We start from the raw sequence: 12627 nt of genomic DNA, 5'->3' as shown, positions 1-12627 counted from the left end.
AATAAAAATCAAGAAATTGGAATTCACTTGGAGAGTAGTCGTGAAACACTTGCTCGCCTTTTTAAACAGTAAAACTTTGTAATATTTATACTTGAAATTGTCATGCGAGTTGAAAGTACAAGGAAAACATACTTCGAGCAATCATGATTGCATTTCTCAAGGGTACAAGTTCGGCCAAGTCCTTACTTATATACCTCGAAACAAGAAGACTCAAGTACCCTAGATGGTTCAAGTACTATTCATATCAACTCGACCCAAGTCGCAAGTGTATTTTTATAGTCCTCGAGCGTAAATTTGGGCAGCATGCCCTTTGTGTTTACCTAATTTTCCAGCCATTTAGGCTTCATTATTTTTCCTCAACCAATCCCAAAGTCACACATATCAGAAATTCAAGTCAAAAGCCGTTCCCTAGGCTCATAATATCATAGGAATAAGAATCAAAGTAACAACAAGTGCTGAAATACAATCTAGCAAAAGACAGATTCGACGTGTGGTTGCGTAAATAACACATCCGAGGCTACGCTTATCGGATTGAGGCGTAACTTATACCTTTTCGAAGCTAAGACACAGGGCTACAATGTTCATGAAGATTACTTAGTCCAGTTTCTAATGCAACCTAGTCAAATCCTCAATTTACAGAACCAAAATCTAACTAGTCGGCTATCTAACCGCACTGTACTGGAATGGTCATATCTCAGGTTACCAAGGTCCGATTAAGGTGTTCTTGGAGGCATTTAAAAGATAAGTCAGAATACTAAAACTTTCATGTTTTGGCAAAAAGCTAAGTCAGTACGGATCCTAGTAAATAAACGTGATAAACTGGATAAACTGACCAAACGGACTACTGGGAAAAACCTTAAAACAGTGAGGGTATTTTGGTCTTTTTATGGCCTACGTTGCTCAGATTGAGATTAAATTTTGTAGGAACCTATAAAATACCATTATCTACAACTTTCATTTTTTAACCTAAGGCCAATTCGGCCTCTAACATGCCGCAACAAAACCGGGCAGAAAGGGGGGAAATTTTCCAGAAATCTGGAATTTTCAGTTTTCAATCCAACCTTCCTTGATTTCTTACTTCCAACACTACCAAAGCCCCTTATATAACCTTATATACAACATATACTAGCTATACAACAAGTTTAGGCAGAAATTTATTAAACCCTAACTTGCATATATCATCCAAAAATCATCACAACAACTTGCATATCTTGTAATCAAGCCAAAACAGGAGCTAACTATCATCTTAAACCAAAATTTAAATGGACAACAACCATGATCAGATTTTATACCTCAAAACAAAGCTTGGAAGAGTGATACTCCACCTCCTTTGGAAATTTTTGTTTGCTCTAGCTTCTTAAGACCACAACTAGTACTTTAATCGGCTTGGAAGTTGATTTTCCCACTTGGATAGCTAAGATCAAGAAGAAGGAAATTGTTTTCTTGCTCTCACTTTCTCTCTCTCTTTGGTCGGCCAAGGAGCTGAAATAATGAAGAGGAAAGGTGCAAAAATTGGTTAAGAAGGATGGTAACTCTCTTGGCCAAGAAACTCTAGGGTGGCGACAAGTGTCGCCACCACCGCCTTTCATTTTTTTCTCTTTCTTTCCTTGCTATTTCTAGCCTCTAATTTCGGTCAAGATAGCTGGAAATTGAGAAGATATTTTGCTCAAATATCAATAAGCTTGTATGGTAAGAAAGTGGTGCGTTCAATCGGTAGTACGCGGGACCCGCTGGTTCGCGCCGTTTTTCTTAAAAACACACGTACTAGGGTTTTTACTTCCTATTCACCAACCTTATCTCATTGCTCCTAATCACATATTATTTCTCACTTAAAAGTCACTTTTAATCACCAAATTCGATCTTTGCTCCGTACCAAAAATTCATCCGGCGAAAAATCGCAAAAACCCTAATTTGCTCCAATCTTGAAATCGAAGAGTGAAACCCTACTTTCTAGGTTTATTTACACTTATTGTGTAATGATTGGGTTGTAGGGCTTTAATAAATAGTAATTTCCAAATAAAAGGCATTTTTGAGAAAAATATAAGAAATTTGCGGGTCCTCACAATCACTTGGTGAGATGTGTGCACTAAATTCGGTGATTAAGGATTAGTTTAGATGATATTAAGTTTGTGAATAGAGGTGATAATAATAAGTTATTGAATTATAAGTTAAAACCCTAGTATACGCGATTTAAGGAAAAACGGTTCGGACCGACGGGTGTCGCACGCTACCGATTGAACACACCACTTGAACACTACTCTATTACCTCAATCTCCTTACTTTTATTTCAACAAAAATCATCCCAAAATACCCTTCAAGGCAGCCGAAATTCTTGACCCCAAGAGAGAGAGAAAAGAAAAAAAATTGTGATAACCTAAGTGTGACAAGTGTTGGCCATTTAAGGCCCTTTGACCAAGCCAACTTTCTTACCTTCTTATCTTCATTTTAGCTCATTTCCTCACCATTTTTTTTCTTGTTTGGCCGAGAGCAAGGAGAGGGAGAAAGAGTGAAGAGAGTTTCTATTTCCAACCTCAAATCAAGAGTTGTGAGTGAAATCAAGAAAAACTAAACCGATTTACTTGTAGGTTGAGAGCTTGGGAAGCTTAAGGAACCCAAAATTTCAAGGAGAAGTGGAGGATAACTCTAGCAAGCTTTGTTTTTGAGGTAATATGGCTGACCACTCTTATCTTTTTTCCTTAATCATGTTGGAGTTGCTTAGTAGCTTGTATTTGTGGTTGTAATGCTTATATCAAGTGATTTTGGATGGTTGGGGTGATGAATTTGAGTTAGGGTTTGAATGATTCACTTATCATACTTGTTGTATGGGTGGTATATGATGTATATAAGTTGGCATAAGAGGTGGTTGTGATGGTTTCAAGCTAAAAATGAGATTTATACCTTGATTGTATCAAATTTCCAGAATTGAAGTTAAGGTATACCCTATTCTGCCCGGTTCTGGTTGACCATGATGGAGGCCAAATTAGGCTTAGGAAAAAACATAAAAGTTGTATGGAATGATGTTTTATAACTTCCTGTAAAATTTCAACTCAATCCGAGTACTGTAGCATGTGAAAAAATAAAAATACCCCTGACTACCATAGGTAGAACTTGAGGGATAGTTTTAACATTTCACCAATCTGACTGAGTCTGTTCACCCTGATTCGTACTGACTTAGCATTTGGCCAAAACATAGAAGTTGTAGTGCTATGTCTTAGCTTTCCAACGCCCCTAAAAACTCCTCAATCGGACTTCGGTAGCCTGAGTTATTGTCATTTAACCATAGTGCGGTTAGCTAACTTGTTTGTGAGATTCTGGTTTTGTACATTGAAATTTTGACCTAGCTACACTACGAACTGAACTGAGTGGTCTTCATCAAAGTTGTAGCCCTTTATCTTATCTTCGAAATGGTATAAATTGCATCCCAATTCGATAAGCGTAGCCTCGGTTGTATCCTTTACGCAAAACAACATCAAATCTGTCTTTTGTTTCTTGACTCAAACTTCATTTTCGCACATGTTCCTAGCTTGATTTTGTACTTGTATGACTTTGAGCCTATTGAACGGGTATTGAACTGAGATTATTTTGTGTGTGACTTTGGTACTGATTGAGGAAACGGATGAAGCCACAAATGGCTCGAAAATAGGTAAATACAAAGGGCGTGCTGCCCAAATTTACGCTCGAGGGCTAGGTAGATATACTTGCGACACGAGTAAGGCTTGAGAGCGAATACCACTTGAACCATCTAGGATATTTGCGTCTTCTTTTATCGAGATATATAAGTTAGAACTTGACCGACCTTGTACCCTTGGGAAAATGAAATTTACGACTCATAGAAATACGTTTTCTCCATTTCTTCGACTCAAATGGTATTTCAAGTGTAATTGTTTCAAAGTTTCAAAGGTTTAAGAGCGAGCATGAATTTTTTGAAATTTGATAAGTATCATGAATACTACTTAAGCGAATTGCCTTTACTTGATTTTCTTGAAGCAAAACTCCTATGTTTCGAATTCTAGAGAGTTTTACATTTACAAATGATATTTTATCGTAGATTTGGACACCAACCAAAGAGTTGGATCTGAACGTGACTTTTGAGAGGCACTAGACCTTTGGTGAGTGCTTCCAAATACCTGATTGAACCGGACACTTGTCTTCAATACTTGACCAATGTGATTTAATGATAGGTCATTTGTTTGATCGGGCAAGAGTGTACTTTATCGCACTTGTCCTAATATGAGATATACTGTTTATTGTTGCCATGAATTTGAGATATTGGTGTATATGGTGCGCACTTCCTGAAATTCCAGAAACCCTGTGGCGAGTTACTCGAGTCGAGCCGGCACGGGCTTGGTCGATTGGATAACGAACCCTGGGTCTTTTGTTTTGTCGAGTGGAGTGATATCTCCTCGACTAATCGGTATACTCGAGTATTACCACCAGTGTTTATTGAGGATTTTGGACCCAGTAGGGGGTTTGGATGGTGGACGGAGTGTAGTTTAAGTGCTGCTCTACTGGATTGGTTACTTACTTGAAAGTTGACGGAGTGTCAACTATTACTTGATCAAGCTCTGGTGATGCAATGGAAAGTTGGCTCCTGAGAGCCATCCGTATCCTTATACCTTGGAATGATTAGTACTTATCGTGTTATTGTTTCGTTTTAAAAGAAAAAACTTTACACTTGCTCATTTTGAGATTTGCTACTTGAAGTGTTATTGCCCACTTTTATGAACTTTTCATGCTCATTACTTTGCTATATTGACACTTGTATTTGTAAACAATGGTTGATTTGCTATTTGGAACCTCACTGGGCTTTTAGCTCATTCCACGTCATTTGTTTTCCTTACAGGGGGTACGAGCGAGGCGTGAGACGTGTACAGATTACCGTAGTCTAGTTGTTTTGACTTTTGAATTTGTACTCACGCTAGTACCCGACTAGGGTTGATTGTACTCGAATTGTAATCACTTTGAAGTATTCTGGTATGTAGAAGCTTTGTATCTGGATTTGAGCATCCATGTATATACTAAGTTGAGGTGGATGTGTTATTTATTTTCTATGAATGTACGTTATTTTTCTTGAGCTATGAGTGAGAGAATCAAGGCGAGAGTTGGGCAGGCGGTCCGCCAAACCTTTTGGTTCACCTTAGGGGAAGGTGGGGCCGTCACATAAGGAAGTGAAAGTGGTTTTCCCTCCCACGTGTGTTTCGTTAAACTCTTAAGCGGTTTGGCTAACTTTTGAATCGAAAACTCTTGCCATGTTTTGACTTACAAATGGAGCACTTTTGAATCTTCCCTTGAGTGTTATCTTAGTGGTTAAGAGAAGAGAGTTTCTCTCTTAATTTGACAAGAAATTGAGCATGCTTGAGTGAAGGTTTAAGGGGAAAATGTTTGGCCTTGGTTGAACGAATATATGTAATTGTTGATTGTGCATGTCTCAGGTATTCAAGAGGAATTTGAGGGAAACCCTGAGGAGAACTTGTGGAAGCTTTCTCTTGTCTTGCTTACTTGACTTTTGGTGAGTGTCAAGTGCATGTTTCTTGATATCTTAATTTGAATGATACATGTTGCCACGTTTTATGTGTTTGAATATTAAACTTGATGAGGTGAGGGTGTACTTTATCACATTCGTCTTCTCCTTCTTGAATGATCATGTACTTGCTTAAATTTAATTGACTTGTACTTATGCTTGTGCTTGTACTTGACTTGTAAGTGTTGAGCGGCAGCATGTACCACACTCAATTCAAGTAGGAGGTACCTCTCATCCCGTCTCAGTACCATTATCTTGATTAAGTCGATTGGAGAGTTATCTCATCAACCCTAGTGTTGAGCGGCAGCATGTACCATACTTAATTCGAGTAGGAGGTGTCTCTCATCCCCTCTCAGTACCATTATCTTGATTAAGTCGAGTGGAGAGTTATCTCATCGACTCTAATGCTGAGCGGCAGCATGTACCACACTCAATTCGAATGGGAGGTGCCTCTCATCCCACATCAATACCTTTATCTTGATTAAGGCGATTAGAGAGTTATCTCATCGACCATACTTGTTCTTGCATGGGTATACTCGAGTATTACCAAAGCCCTTGTGGACGTTCGGGCCCGGTAGAGGGTGAAACGGTGGATGGAGATTTGTGTCAAGTGAATTCTACGGACTTGTTACTTGCATGGTTGGCGGAGTGTCAACAAAAGAAAATGATATCCAAGATCGTGAATTGGCAAGCTTGTCGATTAGCTCCTGAGAGCTCCTGTATCCTCTTAATGAACGTGTTTTAGTCCTTTTATGGCTTTACGTGAAACTATTGTTGTTATTTTGTACATGTGCTACTTGAGTTGATTTATGGTACTTGCTTTACTTGCTTGCTTGCTTTCTTGGCCTCACTGAGCGTCCATGTGACGGCCCCACCTCCCCCTAGGGCGTACCCCAGGGTTCGGCGGGTCGCCTGCCCAACTCTCGTCGGGACTCACTCACTCACTACGATCCTCAAATAGTTTACAATATAAATCTCAAAAATTACATCAAATTCTTCAATAATTACATAAACGAGTATATCAAGTTATACAAACCACGAGTACCCTAGAAAAGCTAATAACTCTAACCACCATGACAAATATATACAACTTACTAGTCCACTTATAACAAGTACAAGTTCAACTTATCTAAACACCTTCCCGAGCGATCCCCGCGTCGGCCCCCTGCTAAGGAAAACAAATAGAATGAGGTAAGCTATATGCTTAGTGAGTAACCAGGGGTAAAAATGTAGTTTTTACATGTCAACATTTGACCAGTAAGAGCAAAGCAAAAGCAGAAAAGTAACACTACATAGTAAGGATACGGGTGGCTCCCAAGCCAACTCTTTTGTCGAGTTTGATCACTGGTTGACCCTTAACATCCTGAGCTACACAACTCACTTCTCTTGCCCAAGTCACGAGCAATAAATGCTCTAAAATATTTTTCAAGCAATAAATACTCTAGTTCAAGCAATAAATGCTCTGGTTCAAGCAATAAATGCTCTCAAGCAATAAATGCTCTGGTTCAAGCAATAAATGCTCTGCAAATATTCACAAGCCATGAATGCTCTATAACAAATCATAAAAATCATATTTCACAGGTATGAATAGCAATTAATGGGGTTTAGATCGAGTGCGATAAAGTACACCCTTACCTAAGTGCCCATTCATAGTAAACTCATTTTTTGTATTGAGTTACACAGAAATCCTGATCACTCACCTAAAGAGCAAGTATAACGAGAGAAAGTACGGAAATGAATTCAAGTCGCCAGCTAGTGGGCCCCACCGGCTCCGTCTAGCCCGCCTTCGCCTGTAGCAGAAGGTTGAGCCATATCATCACACAAACAACTACTAAAGGACGCAAATTAAACAAAACGGCAAAATCGGCACATGCACGCGTGCGGAAAGGCAACGGAAACGGCCAGATTTGGCACCAAAAACCGTTTTGATCAAAAGTTTGGCTGGGAATGTCGGATCAAAGTGGGTGAGACACCGCTTCGAAGCTATGAGGAAGGGCTACCATTCTCATGAAGACACCTTAATCTAGATCTGAATGGAAGCAGGTCGAAATTATGGAAAACAGTACCAGAAATTTACGTGTTCGGGGTGACAAACAGGGTTTGTTTGCTGGACCATAACTCACAGCTCACAAATCCAAATCAAGAAATTCCAAAGGCGTTGGAAAGCTAGGACATAAGGCTATAACTTTCACGTTTGGATCAAAAGCTGAATCAATACAGAGCATGGAGAAAAATGGGTCCAAACATTCCTGTCAGAACTGTCCAAATTCGAAGGCAGTTCTGACAACCGATCTTGTTTTGGTCACAACTGGAGCTACGGGACTCGGATTTGGATGAAATTTATACCGTTTCGAAGCTGAAATCAAGATCTATATTTCTTATGAAGGGGTCAACACCCATATCGTACGTTATCAAAACAGACAAAACAGGGCAGAAGCTAAATGCAGAACGTACGTAAATTCCAGGGTACAAAACAGGTGCGAGTGTTTTGGCTATAACTCGGGTTACCTCAGTCCAAATCAAGTAATTCGAAAACCATATGAAAGCTAAGAAACAGGGATACATTTCATCAGAAGGCCTCAACAACCAATTCGGAAACATTCCTGACCAAAACAACCAATTACAGAAGCAATTCTCCAATTCGGGTAAAACCAGGACAGCAATAGTAATTTCAACTTTTCTCATTCTACACTACTCCGATTGACCTGAAATTTTGTAGTCACCTCTAAAATGTCATTCCATACAACTTTCATGTTTTAATCCAAGGCCAATTCGGTGTCTAACTAGGAGTTATAAAACCGGACAGAATGTAGCTTCATGAACCCTAGGTTTTTCCATTTTCTTCCAAAACAGAAATTACTTGCAATCTTCCACTTTTTCCACCTTCTAGATGCCTTATATACCATTTCCAATCATCATACAAAGCCACAACATATGAATCATATTAAATCAGAAAATTCATGATTAAATAGAAAATGTCATCAATCTTCACCATAAGTCATGAAATCATCCAAAAAATCACTTGTTCAACTACCACACCTACTAATTTCATCTCATAACCAACAAGGAAACAATTTCTTAACCACTTACCTTACAAACACTAGATACAAGGTAGATGAGAGTCTCTCCCTCCAAACAAAAACCACCAAGCACTTCAATCACTCCTAGCAAGTAAGTTTTATGAAGGAATTTGAGAAATAAATGGTTGGATTACAAGATTTGGGCAAGAAAAGGGAGCAAAAATTGAAGAGCTCTCTTTCTTTTCTCTCTAGAGTTGGCCGACCAAGAAGGTGAAAATGAAAGACAAATTTTGGTCAAAATTGGTTTAGTAAAGGTAAAGAAAGACTACTCAAATGCCAAGCTCCAATCACAAGGCAACATGTGTCCATTCCAAGCTTATCTCATTTCTTTTGTCTTGCAAGAATTAATGAACTAACCAAACCCCTAATTATCTCATAACACTATGTAATATAAACCATATATACAAAGCTACTCCAAATGAACCATATTTACCGCACTTATCACACTAGTGGGTCCCACGTCCGGTATACGCTCTTAAATTCTCAAAAACTACCCGATACTAGAAAAATCATTTTAAAACTATATTTGCTCATAAACTTTATCTGGGGAATTTTTTTTAAATAAAGAAAATGTCGAAAAAGGCGGGCGATTAAATAAAATAAACTCTAGAAAATTAGAAAATTTCCGGGTTCTCACTCTCATTCTTTTCGGGGCGTCACAGTCCACCCATCCCTTTAAGTTTGTTATTCCTTAACAGGAATTTGAAGTGAAGAATTAGAAGCGCTAGACTAGCCAGCTTTTGTTTAGAGCTAATGTAATTTCCTGAGCGACTTTTGGACATTTGGAAGTGTAGATTTCATTTGTATTTGAAATATTATGGCTGTAATAGTTAATGCTATTGCCTAAGGATTGTGGATGTTGTTATTCAAGTACTTTCTTAGTTTTAAGAAATTGTTTGGCTTAAAAATCTTGATTGGGTTCGAGTAAGTACGTGAGTCCTGGTGAGAGTTGGGCAGGCACCCCGCTAAACCCTCTGATTCACCTTAGGGGGCGGTGGGAGCATCACACTTAGTCGGCGTATCCTTGCTGAAGTACAAGCAATCTTGCATGCTTAGCCTTTGGCGTATAAGGACTATGATGTTAAACTCCTTTCTGTGGGTATGGTTTCTTTTCTTATCCCAAGAAGACCTCGATCAGTTAAACCCCTTACTTGGCAAGCGCTACCATTCCCCTTTGCAAAATTAAATATGAATGGGTCCCCACTTGGAAACCCTGGCCACTTAGGTGGGGGTGGGGGGGATGCTCCGAGACCACTCAGGTCATGTCATTGCGGCTTTTTCTACGTTCTATGGCCATTGTGCCAGTTTGGAGGCAAAGGCGCAAGCGCTATTGGAAGGGTTTTTGCTTGCCATTCGCTTGGTCACTCCCAGGTTTTGGTAGAAATGGATTCTAAGGTGCTGCTTGATGTGATTCAAAGGAGAGCTAAATGTCTATGGCGCATTGATAATGTTGTTTGCCAAATTTGGTATGCTTCTCAGGATGGACAATTTCACTTTCTTCATGGTTATACAGAAGTCAATTCTGCAGCGGATGCACTTACTTTGCTTACCAATACCAATCAAACTTCCACTTGTTATCGATCCCATAATCTGCCACGCCTTGTCAAATGAATAGTTAATTTAGATAGGGTTCAGTTTCCTTTTTTGAGTATTTCATGAGATTGTACTTTTCAAGCTTAATAAATAATGTAGACACCAAATTTTTAATTTATTTTTATTTTTATTTTTCATTGGTTAAATGTTAATTATTATTCATTTCTAGTCTCTTAGTTTTTGTTTTAGACATTTTTAGTATTAAATTTCAGAGAAGGAAAATTTCCACAAAAAAATTTGTTTTAATCATTTGTTTGTTTACATAAATTAATTTTTGAAGGAAAAAATATAATGTGTGAATAGGTGAAATCTTGCATGTGGGACAAATGTCCTCATTATAGGTTGACAACACAACACCTAAGGGGTGAGGTGTCTAGACATTTGGTTGGATTAGAAAATTTTAGGGGAAATAAAAAGAAAACAAAAGGAATTGGATTGGGGGGTAGCGGAAAAAGAAAGAAAGGAAAAAAAAGAACAACGCCGCCAGAGGAGATGGAGAACGGAGAGGGAAGCTCGGCTGAAGAAAAAAAATAGAGGTGAAGCTAGGGAGGATTGGGAAGTTTCCGGGCAGAGCGAAGAACCGAGAGGAAGTAAAGAAAAAAGGAAACAAAGAAAGAACAGGGGGAAAGGGAAAAATCTGGGCAAAAGGGAGAGAACCGAGAGACGGGCTTTGAGGGAGAAAATCTGAAAACAAGAGTGTGAGCAAGAGGGAGCTTGGTGAGGCTAGGTAGGGAAGAAAAGCCAGAAAAACAAGAAGGAGGCAAGGGAGAGTTTCGGGTAGAGGCAAAAGAACCAGAGGAAGAAAGTTTCGGCAAAGTGAAGGATGAATTTTAGAAAAAACAGAGCAACCGGAGCCGCTACCATTCTGTCGGAATCCACCACTGCCATCTGCGAATCTTCACCGTGGGAGACCACTGTAAGTCATCCTTTTCCTTTACATTTCAGCCTTCTTTCAGAGCATGTCTCCCGTGAGTTGCTGTTTCAATTTTCATGTGGATTGTTCATGGATTTTAGAATACACATGCGTTATGTATTTGATTGGATTGAAATTGTTTTTGATTGTTTATGCTGAAAAATTTTGGGGTCGATTATGGCTTCCATCGAGTAGAGAATCAATGACCTTTTTATGCTCATTCGTTGTTTGATAAAATGCCCAACTGAAAATTCCCCTTGCATGATGATTTGTCTGTATTGGTGTAAGGAAAACGAATGGGCAGCAAGTTCAAAACATGATAGTTGATTTTTCATGGTAGCGAGAGATGGGTTTGTTCAAACAATGCTCTGATTCTCTCTGTTGTATGATGTGGCTATGCTGATTAGCACAAAAATCTTGATTTGCTAGACTGCAGGATCTTGTTTTAAATGCTTGTAGACTGATGTTTGAAGCTGTGATTTTTTGTGCCTTGGTAAATCACTGGAGAATTGCACTAAGCAACCCAGAATTGCATATGATTAAGTTAAAACTGTTCTTTTGATCTCCCTTGTGCGTGGTCTGGGTAGAAAATTGTTGGGGGATGCATAGTGTACTTTTGGGTTTGGATGCTAAGATGTAGAAAGGGTCATTTTAATTCGGAAAAATTGTTGCATGAGATTGTTAAACCTGTAAAGAGGTAGAAGAAATCAGTGAAGAAAAGTGGCATGTTCTGTTTCCATTCCAAATTTTTCGTTGCTTGTTCGGATGTTGAAGTCTTTTTCGGGTTTTGTTGTTGAAGCTAAGCTTTTAGTTTGATGTAAATCTGTGATTTGTTGTCCAGTTGATATGCCATATGCACGTTCATCCTAAGTTTCCTCCTCTTGTACCTTTGCTGCATTTTATGTCTAGCTGCCGTGATTGGATATTCTAGGGATAGATGATTGTGTTCGGATGATGTTAATTGAATGGGTTGAAGCTTTGTTGATTTTAGATTGATAAACTAGGGAGTTTTTGGCTTGAGTTTTTGCATTTAATCTACCTGGTAGAATAAGAAAGCATATTGCTGAAGTAAAATTGCAGAAGCATTGTTAATGAAGAAGAAAACTGTTCTTCGTAAGCTTGCTTGGGATTTTCCCAAAGAATTGCACTTTATCCCCTCAAGTCTCCCCTTGTTTCGCCAAGGCCCAAAAACTTCTGCAAATAAATCATTTTTGCCCCTTTCAAGCTTAAATCTTCTTTTTTTTATGTTTTAATTGTGCTTTTAGTTAATTAATGCTGGATTTTGGACCCCTAAAACCTTTTAATTGCTTCAATTGGATCCTGATTTGTTTTAACTTGATGAATATGGGTTTGTTTAGTTTATTTGAATGCTTCGTTTAATTCAATTTCATGTTTATTTCTATTTCATGTGATTATTTGTTAATTAAAGTGATGCCTTGACCCTTTTTATTATTTTGGAGGGTAAATAAGTAATTTCACTCCATTAGGGCCCCAACTCAAGGGAGGTACACCCTAACCCT

This window comes from Coffea arabica, chromosome 8e (assembly GCF_036785885.1).
Source record: "Coffea arabica cultivar ET-39 chromosome 8e, Coffea Arabica ET-39 HiFi, whole genome shotgun sequence".
Taxonomy (NCBI): Eukaryota; Viridiplantae; Streptophyta; class Magnoliopsida; order Gentianales; family Rubiaceae; genus Coffea; species Coffea arabica.
This window is presented reverse-complemented; position numbering follows the sequence as displayed.